This window comes from Ailuropoda melanoleuca, chromosome 8 (genome assembly GCF_002007445.2).
Source record: "Ailuropoda melanoleuca isolate Jingjing chromosome 8, ASM200744v2, whole genome shotgun sequence".
Lineage (NCBI taxonomy): Eukaryota > Metazoa > Chordata > Mammalia > Carnivora > Ursidae > Ailuropoda > Ailuropoda melanoleuca.
In genome coordinates this window covers 111476011-111490599 of record NC_048225.1, presented here as the reverse complement: position 1 = coordinate 111490599, position 14589 = coordinate 111476011, and the positions used below count along the sequence as shown (strand labels likewise).

At 33.5% G+C, this 14589-nt stretch overlaps 1 pseudogene; it reads left to right on the top strand.

Annotated features, from left to right (window-relative positions):
• The first annotated feature begins 4844 nt into the window (after positions 1-4844).
• The window catches only part of LOC100464357, a 194737-nt pseudogene continuing 184992 nt past the window's right edge, over positions 4845-14589 (top strand).

The following is a 14589-nucleotide window of genomic DNA, read 5'->3' as shown; positions in this document are numbered from 1 at the left end:
GATTCTGTGAAATGATATCGGCAGGACTTTGCTTTAGTTTGAATGACCTAATCAGGCTGTTTCCCTCATGTAGCCAAAAGAAAAAAAAAAGGTATGAGTTCTAACTTACACATTAGACACCCTCAACAAAAATTTTTTGTTCACTGACTTAGGAGAGAGTTCATGAAAACAAGGTTATTAATGTCCATGGACCATGGATGTTCTTCTATACAGAGGACCGAAAATTCACCAAAGGGAAAATGAAATCTTCTAGTAAGTAACAGTATGGGTCCGACAGCAGAGTCTTTATCTGTAAAACAGAAACTAGAGCACAACAAAATGATAGTCAACATTTTAAGAAAGAAATAACTGCTAACTAGAATTCAGGACTCAGTAACTTTGCTTATTGTTAAAACAATAATCCCAAAATGAAGCTGCTTATGCTAAGCCCTATGTCAACAATGTGAGACTTAATTAGCTTTGACTCTTCCAGAAATAGAATCTGAAATCTGCCAATAAGGAATTTCCTAATCAGCACTAGCTAGGTAATCTGATAAACGCCTTCTATCCCCTAAAGAAAGGTAACCTTGTAAAAACCAACCCACTTTTTTGCCTAATATAGCTTCCTTGTTTCTGCTCCCTTTTGCCTGTAAAATGTCTTTCATTTTGTACAGCTCCCGGGAGCTCCTTTCTGTCTGCTAGATTTGACACTGCTCAAGGCAAATTGACTTTTGCTCAAATAAACTTTTAAAATATTCAATATGTCTTAGTTTATCTTGTAACACTATTAAGAATGGATTTCAAATAATTAAAAATTTCAGATCTAAAATTGAAGAAGCTTATAGGAAGATTAAAATATGTAATCCAAAAATACAGTTTGAGATAGGAAAAGAGGTAATTTTAAAAATACAAATCTGGTAAACATATAAATTAACATGAAGATTGAATGTATAAAATGGCAACAGTAATAAGGTCTAACACATGGGATTTTTAAAATATGACGTAAATTTAAGATATAGACAAAAAATGACTATTAAGCCAAGTGGAGAAGTGATTATAATCAGAGAATTCACACTCATATTCTTTAGGAGTGTAGAATTATTAAATTTAAGTTTTATTGTGTTAAATATACATGTAAAAAATTCAAAACACTTAAATAAAAAATAAAGCATTAATTTCTACAAAAACAATGCAGAAAATTTTAAAAAGATTAAAAATCAATCCTAGAGAAGACAATAAAATATTTTAAAAATAAATAGAAGCCAAAAAGAGCATAACAATAGAAAGCATATTAACAGAAAACAAAGTAAATGTAACACATTAAATATATTTTAGGTTTGCACTTACTGTTTAAAAATAGATGTATTTTAAGTAAATGTTATTAAAGAAACATATTTCAATATTAATTCAGAGAAAGTCTATTGCTAAAAGGATGGGAGAGATTTACCAAACAAATTCTGATCAAAAGATAGATAGATGATAGATAGACAGACAGATAGATAGCTTCATTAAATTCAGATAATGTTCTTTTCAAAAAACAGTAACAAAAATCTTAAAGATAAATAGAGTCATTACATAATGATAAGTATTACTTTTTGCCAAATACTAAAATTCTAAATTTTTAGAATTTAGCCACCTGCATGGCTCAGTTGGTTAAGTGTCTGCCTTCTGTTTAGGGGTAATTCTGGGGTCCTGGGATTCAGCCCCAAGTACAGCTCCCTGATCAGCAGGGAGTCTGCTTCTCCCTCTCCCTCTGTGTGCTTGCTCACTCTCTCTCCCTCTGTCTCCCTCTCTCTCTCACCAATAAATAAATAAATCTTTTTAAAAAAGGTATTTTAAAATAGTAAGCAAAAAATGAAATACATGGGTATAAATCTAACAAAATATGTACATAGTCCATGTGCAGAGAACCATAAAACTCTGATGGAAGGTATCAAAGAACATCTAAATAAATGGTGTGATATTTCATGTTCATGGATTGGAAGAGTCAATATTAAGATGTGAGTTTTTCCTAACTCGTTCTACAGATTCAACTCAAATTCAATCAAAATCTCAGCAAGCTATTTTGTGGATATTGACAAACTGATTCTAAAGTTTATATGGAAAGGCAATAAGTTTAGAATAGCCAGTGTGATCTTGTAGAAAAAGAGCAATCAGAACTAAACAGTGTATTGTTAAGGCATACCAATTTGGATAGAGAGGTAGACAGATAGTGTTAAATATAAAACAACAGGGCTAAAATGGAGTTGCTTTTGCTAAGCCCCAAATCAGCAAATTGGGATTTAACTTGATTAGTTTGGCTCTCCCAGAAATGGAATCTTAAACTAGCCAATCAGGAATCACTTGATTAGCATTAGGTGATCTGCCTAATAAAACCCTACCATGCTTCTAGGGAAAGTAACCTTGCAATAATACTTTTGGCATAGTACAGCTTCCTTGTTCCCACTTCCTTCTGTCAACAAATCTTTCATTTTGTCTGGCTCTTTGGAGATTTTTTCTAACCGCCACGTTGGATGCTGCCTGATTCATGAATCGCTGAATAAAGCCAATAAGTTCTTTAAATTTTACTCAGTTAAATTTTGTGTTTTTTTAAAATAGATAAAAATCTTGAATTGGGCAGTGTGTATTGTTAATTTTATTATCATTTCAATGACTTTTTTAAAAAAAATCCATGTATATTGAGTAAGGGACAGGCGGGGCTGGGTAGGGAGAGAGAGATAAGGGGTTAAGTGATCAAGCTCACAGAAATCCCAAAAATGTGTAGGTGTGGGGAAACCAAGGTAAGGGAACAAACTGGACCACCCTGTCTTAAGCTTATAGAGTGGGTGTCTTTTTTTATGATAATCACCTGTGATTAACAAGGAATAACCAGATCCTAAAAAGGAAGTAAGTCATTGAAGGTTTATCACTAGTCCTTGCTGAATGGTGACATCGCTAGAAGTGTTAAAAGGATTTAAGGTCCTTGGTTAGCTTTCTATTAAAGACCAACCCTAAAGGCCCTCGTTGACATCCCTGTCAGGACCCCTTTTACTCTTGAGAGGTTTTTCTCTATCTTTACTTAATAAACTTCTATCGTCTATCAATTTACTCACTCTCCTTTGTCCATGAAATTCATTCTTTGACTCCGTGAGACAAAAACCTAGCTCTCCTGCTTCAATATGACCTAGAAAAAACATAGTTAAATATTTATCTAATATCCATGTTATAAAAGGCATTCTAAAAATAACTGTAAAAATGAAAATAGAAACTATAATGGAAAATACATTTTCTGAATGGCAAAAATTAAGCTATGCACCAAAATGATAAACTGTGAAAACATTTGCACCATATAGAGACAATTAATACCCTTAATTATAAATTATAATATAGAACATATATATGTGAAAAAATAAAATGTACCAATAAAAATATTGACAAACTCTCATGAAATGTTTTTTGAAATGGATTTATAATCAGGTCAGAAATATAAAAATTATGTGCATGTCCTTGCATCAAATAACTTAGGTCTGTATGACAATTATAAGCATTATTTTAATTAAATTGAAATTGAGATTTCTAATTATAATACCTACAACTGTATAAATAGTAGGAAATGGGTATTAATAGACCCATTATCAGCAGTTAGATATGTAAAGATACATAACATTTCTCTAGAAGCTCATACCAAATAAAGTTTAAAAAATTCTAAAAACTCTTTGACATAGTAATTCCCTTTCTATAGAGTTTCCTAAATTTTTATACATTTTACCAGAAAGTTATATTAAATACATATTTTAGTTTCTGGCTTGTTATTTCACATATTTCTAATATTACTTAAAAATTGAAACCAACCCAATGCCTGAATATGACTTATTGAAGTATATTAGAACCCTTCCATGTATTAGAATAAAAAATATGTCAAATAAATATAGTTTAAACATGTACATATTTAAACAAAATACATATAATATGAAGATTATTGACAAAAATAAGTTACAATACAGAGTGCTTTAAATATACTTAAATCTAAAAACTAGAACAAAGACAAGAATGAAGCTCATCTAGAGAACAATAAGATGAGATTTCAAATGATTTAAAAATGTTCTAATTTATACTTTTCTGTTCCTCCAGACAACCATGGTTGATATATTACTGTTTCATATTTGTAAAGTAATATCTTTTTTTGTTGTTACCTTGAACTAACTACAATTTTTCCTCTATGACTCATGCACTTACAGTCAACATGAACGATTCAATTACATATGCATTCCAGGATTCTGGGCCTCCTAAATGAGATGCATTGTACAAGGAAAGCAATTAAAATTTCTAGAGACCTTGAAGCTGGAGAAGAGTATTGATGTCAGGAGAGGAAGGTCATGTTCAAGGGAGTCTGAGAAGAAGTCTGAGTTTGGGAATGGAGGACATTAATGGCCAGTATGATAGAACTATCTAAATCTGACCATTTAAATTTCCAAAATAGAAAGTGCAATCTAATGTGCTAAGATCATTTAAAATGAAGCAAACACACTCATATTTATCCACCTAGGCGTTTTATTCTTCCCATACTCTTTCCTTTGCTTCTCAAATGCGTATCTGCTCATGTTTACTTTTTGGTTTCTGTGCACCTAAAGTGTTCTTTTTGAATTCGGATTTGCCCTTTATTTTGTTAGGAACTATATTGCTATTTAAGGAAAAGTTGTTAGCTTATGCAATTCTTCCATATCCATCATAGTTGTGTAGTGTTTATTCCTGTCTGAAGGCAAAAAGAACTATTTATCTCCAATACAATTTGAAGGATATCTAAGATGCCTATGACTCCCTGTTATGTGTCATTTCCAATATTCCCCACAAAGGGGGGCAGATAAATTTCTCTTCCTGTCTGATGTATGGAGTGTAAAGCAGAAGCACTGAGTGGGACAATAGTGGCAGCGAAGTCAAGACTGTGCCAACAAACACAGAGCAGCCCTAAGATTTGCCAGTCCATGTGCTATGTTAGGAACAGCAATGCTGCAGACCATTTCGGTGGAAGAAGATGGGTTTTCTTAGTGAATGGGGTAAAGCCTTATCAGAATAAAAAAGCCCAGTCTAGCTGAGTAGCTAGAACAGCATGGTAATTACAATACAGGACCAGGCTAGAGGAGGGAAGAGAGAAAGAGAGACAAAGAGAGAGAGACAGATGGAGGGATGGAGAGACAGAGACAGAGATATTCTTATTTGTGCAAAAGGCAGGAAAGATTGTTTTGTTAGTGCTATGTAACACCCTCGAGAAACTCCACATTGCAGAAGAATGGCAAATTTGAAAATTGTTGGGTTAAGGAATTGCAATTCTGCATAAAGGTTCTATAAAGAAAAGAATATCAGGCATACATATTGCTTTTCCCTATGTGTCACATACTGTATAGTGAAGCTTGGCACTTGTTCAAACACAAGTATTAAGTAATGGGTAAAATAATGTTATAAACAGTGTGCAAACTCAACCAGCAGTTCCTATGAAGCGAGAACAAGAATGTCTCAAGATAGGTAGCAAAGCAGAAAACAAGAGTATTAAATCAGTGAAGATTAAAGAGATTTTAGGAGGAAGCAATCTGTATAGAGTCAGGTAGGGAGGGATCAGGGTTACTTTCCTGGAGTTCAGAGGTGACAATTAGATCTGACAAAGAGACACTAATTTAAAATTAAGATTGACCCATGAAAACAGTTTGCTTAGCAGTAATCTTGATTTATTGAGATTTACCAATGTACATATTCACTCCTGTACAATGTACATATTCATTCATATTTACAAAGGTACATATTGAACTTATTATAATAATGTCCTGCTAAAACTTATGGAGGAGATTTGCCCTGAGAAAATCATGTGCTTAAGAGTAGCATGCAGTGTATTGGGGAATTTTAATGCTACTAGTCACATCAATTTTCATAATTTGAGAAAAAGCAAGTCATTTTGAAAATAAAAATAAATGACACAATTCTCTGCTTATAGTAAAGACTTTATAATTTAAATTTAATTAATTTAACTTAATTTTTAGAAAATCAAAATTCCGTTACCTAAAATTGAATCACATTGTTTGTCTAAATGCCTTAATCACTACTCAGTAGGTGGAAATGAGAAGAAATGATATTCTCTTTTAGTAAGTATTTATAAAATAAAAGTATTTAAAACGTATTAAGCTAAACTAAGTTGGATAAAAACACAATTAAAGGAAATTGTATGTAAAATATACCTTAAAAGTGCTTACATTTCAAGCTAAAATATTTGAATTATGTAGCAGGGCTTTAAAATAATAGCTGATCATTATTAATTTCCTCTGGTATTTATTGTCACAATATTAATCATGATGAACTCATTTGGTATTAATGTGCATGTCATAACTAGTTCTTTGGGATTTCAACAGTGATTTCAGCAGTGATTAATTGCACAATTATTTTAAAGGGTTACCAATTTTCTTAATGCCTCCTACCTGACAGAAGAGTTTGAGCTGCATTTTTGCAGGTATAGAGTATAACAGGTACATTTGTCTTCTATCCATGGAGCCAAAATTAATACCTGTGTTTAAATCTCATGTGGCTACTTGAGCTCACTTCTTGCTATTTTCATTCATAATCTCAATATGCCAACCTGATTAAAATACCATCTTTTAAAGATTAATCATCTAATACAGGCGACTATATTTTAAATATGAATGGGAGTTGGGAACGTGAGGAAATAGATCATTTAAAAAAAAAAGGCAACCAACAATAAAATTATGTTCTCAACTAAAAAGTGGGAGCAAGCTGGGAAACTATAAGAATGGTGGTGGTGGCTGAACAAAAGAACAGAAGGAAAAAAATGTTACCAGTTGGAAACAAATCCTCTCAGGATTCACAAAGCCTTAATAAGGTCTTCTGACTCTCAGAAGGCATGAGATGGATACAGTGAGACAATCATCTCTAGATTACTAGGACATAAGAGAATATGATATGAATGGCAGGCTTATTTATGGAACTTCAGACCACAGAAATGTAAAATATTTGAATTAAATGGGGAACTTAAGTATATCCACATTATTATTTTAAAGTAACAAACTTATTTTCTTACATATTATGTTGTTATGCCTTTTCTGTTTATTTGCTTTTCTGCTAGTATTTTTTCTTTAAGAAATGTAAAACTGTTTCAGCAAGTTCTAATTCCAAAGGAAAATAAGTGAAAATAGGGTGTATGTAAATGACTCCATATCTCTTCCTTATGCTTTTATCTTTCTTCTCCCACTGACCCTAACCCAAGCAATTACACACATGAAGAAACAACCTATTACACACATGAGGACACTGTTTCTCCATATTTAAGTATCATTCCTCAACTCTTGGTTATCTAAGTTCCAAACTAAGCTTTACAATATATTCCAATTCTTCAAGGATGACAGCTCGTGCATTTATAAATTATGAATTTTTATTTCCTTCACATTCTAATAAATGAAATTTTAATCTACCATCATATAAGTTAGGGAATATTAGATGATTTGGGGGTCAATGGATAACCACTATTATATCAGTAAATCATTTCAGCAGAGCACATAGTGGCAGTATACAAATACCTTTTTTTTGATTATTATTTCCATATTTTATTTATTTTAAAACTAACTTTCAAAAATGTAATTAAATTTGCAGCATTTAAGACAAATATTCTGTAAATAATTAATTCCATTTAAAAGTAAAGATGTGAGAGTCAGTGTAGTAGAAAAACCATGAGAGAGAGAGAAGAGAGAGACTTGGTAAAAATTATACCAGAATAATATAAAAAGGATTCTCTTCCATTCTAATCACATAAAAATAGAAAAAAAGACGTATATAGCAGAAACCACATCAAAACACATTATCTTAGAAAACATGTTAGTTTTAAAGAAAAAAATTCTTAAGCACTGGAAATATTGAGAAATCTCTACGAAGTGAGCGCCAGTTATTGGAATAATTAGTAACTCTAGCTAAGGTAGTAGAAAATCTGAAAGTATTTCTTAAATAATTAAATAAAGTAAGAATATATTAAAAAAACAGTAAATAACAAGATAATATGGAAACAGGCTAGCAAAATTTGCCAAAGAATTATTAGAGCTATGAAACTAATGATAGGTGATGGAATTAAAAAATAACATGATGATAAAAATCTGAAGATAGAACAAATGAAGTGGAAAACAAATTTTTATAACTTGCTCCATAATGAGTACAAAAAAACAGGAAAGTACTATTAAAGTAAAAATAAGGGCACCTGGGTGGCTCAGTCGGTTAAGCAACCACCTCTTGATTTTGGTTCCAATCGTGATCTCAAGGTGGTGAAATCAAGCCCTGTATCAGGCTCCATGCTGGGTGTGGAACCTGCTTAAGATTCTCTCTCTCCCGGGCGCCTGGGTGGCACAGCCGTTAAGCATCTGCCTTCGGCTCAGGGTGTGATCCCGGCGTTATGGGATCGAGCCCCACATCAGGCTCCTCTGCTATGAGCCTGCTTCTTCCTCTCCCACTCCCCCTGCTTGTGTTCCCTCTCTCACTGGCTGTCTCTATCTCTGTTGAATAAATTAAGAAAAAAAAAATCTTTAAAAAAAAAAAAAAGATTCTCTCTCTCCCTCTGCACACCTCCTTTAAAACAATAATAAAGGGGAAAAAAAACAGAATTAGATTCAACAAACATCTGATTTATCAATAATAAAGCATTACTGAAAGAAACACTAAAGGAGAAATTTTAATAGGAGAAAATTCATTTCAGAAGGAAAGTCTGGAAACCAAAACATAATGATTAGCAAATGTCAACAAATTGGTTGACACATCACAAAGCATATTGGGTTTTAAATAATTTAAAACAAATTGGACCTAAAATCCTAAATAAAAACAACAGGGAAGACTCAAAGAAATGTTTGGTTTTACCACATATGAGGGAAATACATTTAATAACTTCAGACTTCGTTAAAGCATTTATGCATGCCAAAATTTTAAGAGCACTCCCTACGGTGAATGAAGAGAATATGTAAACTATCATAAAAGTGAAGGAACTAGAATTCAAAAAAGGAAGCAAATAGAAATCACAGTAAATAAAACTAAAAGTTATAAAATAGCAATGTAATATTTTAGTAGCCATAATAACTATAAGTAGCCAACACAAACTAATTATTAATAGATTCCCAGATTGGTTAAAAAACTAATATCTGGCTGCATCTATTTATGAGCCCCAAAAAGTATAAAATAGGAGCATTACACCTTTTCACTTCTGAAAAAAATGGAATGACAGTAACCAGGTTCACGTTCACACCTTAAAGAGTAGAAAATGGGGGAAATTGTATGAAAATAGTTATTACAGGCATTGTAAAACAGGACCATGTAGAACTGTAATCTCATAAGGAAAACAAGAAAAGCAAGTGTAATCATATTACTAATTTATTGCCTGGAGACAGTTTCCAGGCTGTGGAACAGGGAATGGCCATTCACACTGTCCAAAGCCAGCACAGACCAGCTGTGGAGTTGGAAAGCCAGTGATGAGGAAAGACAAGGAAGCTGGAGTGACAGGAAAGTACTACGGAGGAGGAAACTGCAATAGAGGAAAAACAATTTAATATTTCAATAACAATGAATACTACTACTTCTGGTTAAAGTTAGGAGTTATAAAAACATTCCTTGATTAATCTGATCAAAGAATGTCTTCATACCCAGAGCCTTTCTAGATTACAAAACTCATAAGAACGTTGTTTCTATGGACTCAGTTTCAGTGTTAGTCTTGCCTGAATACACACACATACACACGTATTTTAAAAAGAGATGTAACTTTAAAATACACATATGTGTAGATATTGAATTTTAAAAATCACCTCTGGGGGCGCCTGGGTGGCACAGCGGTTAAGCGTCTGCCTTCGGCTCAGGGCGTGATCCCGGCGTTATGGGATCGAGCCCCACATCAGGCTCTTCCGCTATGAGTCTGCTTCTTCCTCTCCCACTCCCCCTGCTTGTGTTCCCTCTCTCGCTGGCTGTCTCTGTCTCTGTCGAATAAATAAACAAAATCTTTAAAAAAAAATCACCTCTGGATTTTTTTATGCATGACCAATTATTTTCACATATGTCTCTTGCAGGTGAATCTCTCTAGTAAGCCCCTCTCTGTACCCTAATCTAACCTTTTTTTAAAATTATTCTTGAATAAGTAAAGAATAATATGAATAATCTTAGACTTCCTTTTTTAAGGTTTCTTTAAAAAAGTGGAATAGTTTCAAGTTCCAATGGCAAAATTGTGAGCTCTAGTCTGCTTTACCCTTTTATTCCTTTAAAACCAAAGGTTACTCAGGGTCACCTGGGTGGCTGGTAAGCGCCTGCCTTCAGCTTAGGTCATGATCCCAGGGTCCTGGGAGCAAGCCCTCTTCTGGCTCTCTGCTCAGCAGGGGAGCCTGCTTTTTCCCTCCCCTTCTGCCCCTGCTCCTGTGCTCTCTCTTGCTCACTCTGTCTCTCAAATAAATAAATAAAATCTAAAAAAAAAAGACATAGATTTTAAAAATATATAAATAAAAGCATAGATTACTCTTTAAAGAGAGTTGAAGATACACTTTTCTGTGTATCATTAATATTTATCCATTGCCAGCTAATCCCCAGAGAGACATGCAACATGCACCCCTGTATTTGAGCTCTGAAATGCATTTATCCCTAGGGCAAATTTTCAGAGTCAGAATATGCAGAGATCCAAGACAAGATATAAAAGTAATAAATATTTTATTTTAAGAGTATGTCAGAATAGTTTTGAAAAGACTATAATTCAGGCAATTTGGCAAATTGGTTGCAAAATGTTTATTAACAAAATAATCACAGCGATTAAAGTTTTATTACAGGTCTGACAATATTTTCAGTGTGTTACATATATTGGCTTATTTTAAACTCACAAAAAGCCATAAGATTTTAATATCCTTCTCATTTGTGAGTCAAACACATGGACATAGGAAGATTAGAGAATCTGACCAAACTCACACGATGAGTTGGGAGTGTGGGTAGACTCCCAGTTAGTGACACTCCACAGGCCACGGTAGGAAATATGACTTACAAACGGAAGGACTGAATAGCCAGTGTTTCTACCAATGGTGATCATTTAAATTGTTATTACCACTTTTAGAATCTCTGTCACTATGAGAATATTCAGGCTTATCTCTATAATGTATTTTAAAGGTGAATGTTTTGTTTAGAGTGGTTATTAATGAAGTTGAGAAATGGACATTAAGCATTGGATTGGCAGGAAACAAAATGAACTGTGTTATCTAGAGATGCATTGATGCATTGAAATGTAATCTGCACGAAGAAAAATATTTCAATTTGAGTAGACAAGCTTTATCTATGTTCTTAGTGTAAAGCCAATTGAAACTTGGCAGGTTTTCTGCCTTCCTTTGTTTTGTATTATTTTCAAATGAATGAAAACTGCTAATATTACTGAGTTGGCTAAAATTATTAGGGGAACAGTGTTGCTTATGAATCTTTAAAGCAAAATTTATTATTTATTTTATCTAATTGACGTAGTTAAAATAATATCAAATTTCTACAACTTCGAATGCATTCTTTTATATATAATTATTCTCTATGAAAAATGCCTATCCCCAAACCATGAAAATTGAAAATAAATTCACTCAAAATATATGCTTTAATTTCATTTCCTAAATATTTTTCTGTTGATAATGGCAAAATTTATAGTATATGTGGTTAAAATCATACCTACCACCTAATATTATTTCATATGTATGCATTTTAAATAAATAGAAATAGAGTGGGAAAAAATGTAAAAGATATACTAAGCTTTAAAAAAATCTTGGGGCGCCTGGGTGGCTCAGTCAATAAGCGTCTGCCTTCGGCTCAGGGAGTGATCCGGGATCGAGCCCCACATCAGGCACATCCACTGGGAGCCTGCTGCTTCCTCTCCCACTCCCCCTGCCTGTGTTCCCTCTCTCGCTGGCTGTCTCTCTCTCTGTCAAATAAATAAATAAATAAAAACTTAAAAAAAAAATAAAATAAAAAGTCTTCTAAATTTTTTATTTATTTGACTTATGTCTTTACTTTGTAACAATGAGTATGCGTTATATAGATCATACTATTTTGGGGGCACCTATGTGGCTCAGTCAGTCAAGCATTTGACTTCTGATTTTGGCTCAGGTGATGATCTCAGGGTCTTGAGATAGAGTCCCACATGGGGCTTGACACTCAGCAGAGAGTCTGCTTGAGATTCTCTCCCTTTCCCTTTGCCCCTCTTCCCCGTGGTGTCTCTCTCTTTCTCCCAGATAAATAAAATAAACCTTTGAAAAAAAAATAATGCATACTATTTTTATTTTCATTCCATCTGCATGAGATGAAAATTTCACAAGCTTTATGTCAACTTGGCTGGACTCCAATGTCCTGATATTTGGCCAGACATCCTCCTGGATGTTTTTAGTGAAGCTGGTATTTAGATGAGATTTATGGTTAAATTGGTAGACTTCTGTGAAGCAGATTACTCTCCATAATATGGTGGCCCCCCTCATAGAACAAAGACTGATGTTTCCCAAGCAAGAAGGAATTCTGGCAGCAGACTGCCTGTGGGTTCAAACTGCAACTCAAATCTTTCTGTTTCTCTGGTGAACTCAAATAAATGTCCTGTATCAAGTGTCTATTTTTGTTGGACAAACTGGGTTGCACTAAAGCTTGCATTACTTTTCTTGAAATTACGTTCATTCTTCCTTGAAAATTATATCCATGACTTATCTGTCTAGTGGCAATGTGTTGTGGTGAAGATGAAATACACACACACACACACACACACACACACACACAAACATTGAGACAAGAGTAATGATCTAAATGGAGGTGGGTGTGAAAAAGAAGAGTTGTGAGGTGCTATCTCATTAATTTATGATGACACTGTTTTCCTGTTACCTTAACATTTAGAAGCTTTTTCCCAGTCTGTAATTACTTATCCAATAAACTTCATTGCAACTTAGATCCCACAACCTATCTCAGAAATGTAGCAAGGACTAGATTTCCAAAGAATAAGTTTCCTTGTTCAAACAATCAAAGGATTCTATGAAAGCACATAAAGACCACCCTTCACTTCACTTAGTTAACCTGAATGGCAAATAAAACAGAATTTTCCTTATCTGATGTGCTTATTGGCCTAACTTTTCCCCTGTCTATTAGAAACATTTAACATGGTCTTATGTGAAAATAGTTGCATGAAAGAAATAGATCAGTTGTATCAGACTCTAAATTCTATTTTACTTTCTATTTTCCAACTAAGCATTCATAGGTGTGTTATTAATTTGATTTTTGAAACATCACTTTACTAAATCTATTTTAAGCTACTGTAATCTCTCATTATTATATCTGCATTACTATACTGCTTAATTTTTAAGTAGCTTTGGGTCATTACACACTTCAAAGTGTGATATATCAGATTAAAATAGAGAAGGTATTATAAAAAATAAAAAAAATCAAATTGCACTCATAATTAAGGGTGCAACATAGGAAAACTTAATTTAGAAATAGATGAGCACGCTACCTTAGGGAAATTTGGAAAAGGTCATACATAGACTGATTATTAAAAAAACACTCTTCCACAATTCCTATGTTGTTTGACCATGATACTTTAGTGATCAAAGTTTTAGGAGGAACTAAGAGAAAATATTATATATAAGATTTTTTTCTCATAATTTTAACTCCTTATCTACCATATTGTTTTTAATTTTTGCTCAGAACAGTATTGAAAGCAGGGTCAGTATATTTAAATGCCTATATGATATCTTAATATTATAAGCATGAGAACTATAACAGTCACAAATGCTAGACTAAGGAATAATAGTCACACCCCGGAGATAAAACAAAGTATAGCATAATTTCCTAAAAGGCAGGTGGGTAGAAATACTACAGTGAATGTTTACTGAAATTTATTTTGAAATTATCTATTATTTCTCTTGAAATTATTTATTATTAAATTCATCATCTCAGGCATTCAGTTAATTTAGTGAGCTACTAAACCAAAACCTTAGAGTTTGATGTTCTATTCCGACAATACTGTTTAAGAGCCAATTGATCCTTCCATTAGATGTCAGGTGTTCTAGGCTCTGCCGAGAGAAAACTGTTCTATTTACTTGGTGGGCCTTGAAGATCCTGCGGAGATTTTATATATATATATATATGTATACATATATATATACATACACACACTTTTCTGAACAATTTTCTTTTTTATTAGAATACAATCAAAATCATATAATATCCATTTTAAACCTCTAGTTTGAACCCACATCCCAGTCTAAAGCCATACCACCCTGAACGTGCCCGATCTCATCTGAATCCACATCCCAGTTCAAACCCGTATGTCAGATTTCTTGTTTTCTGGCTTGAATTAAAATCATCAATATCAGATTCATTCTTTTTTTTTTTTAAAGATTTTATTTATTTATTTGATAGAGATAGAGACAGCCAGCGAGAGAGGGAGAGGAAGAAGCAGACTCATAGCAGAGGAGCCTGATGTGGGGCTCGATCCCATAACTCCGGGATCACGCCCTGAGCCGACGGCAGACGCCTAACTGCTGTGCCACCCAGGCACCCCTCAGATTCATTCTTATCTTCATTGCAGTAACAGTTACCACCACCACCAATAAATAACACGTGTAGGGT